This window comes from Sinocyclocheilus grahami, unplaced genomic scaffold (genome assembly GCF_001515645.1).
Source record: "Sinocyclocheilus grahami isolate Dianchi unplaced genomic scaffold, SAMN03320097.WGS_v1.1 scaffold720.1, whole genome shotgun sequence".
NCBI lineage: Eukaryota > Metazoa > Chordata > Actinopteri > Cypriniformes > Cyprinidae > Sinocyclocheilus > Sinocyclocheilus grahami.
The window spans coordinates 1,152,654-1,152,955 of NW_015505899.1; positions in this window are offsets into that span (position 1 = coordinate 1,152,654).

Consider the following 302-nt stretch of genomic DNA (forward strand, 5'->3'; position numbering starts at 1 on the left):
TTGATGTTGTAACTCTGCTGTTGGTGAGTCCTGTCCATGCCAAGTCAAGTCTGTTCATGTCAAGTCAAGTCTCGGATTATCGTTTGGATGTTTGGATCACTTGTAAATAAACTGCACTTGGGTTCTCACTTCAACTCGCCTTCAGTGGATTCAAGTCGTTACAATTGTCCTATCCTAACAAACCGTACATCAATGGAAAGCTTATTTATTCAGCTTTCAATGTGAAATTAAGTGTTCATGAGAGAGAGATTTAAAAAAAAAATTTAAACTGTTTTGATGCAATTAGAATTAAAAAATTCAGC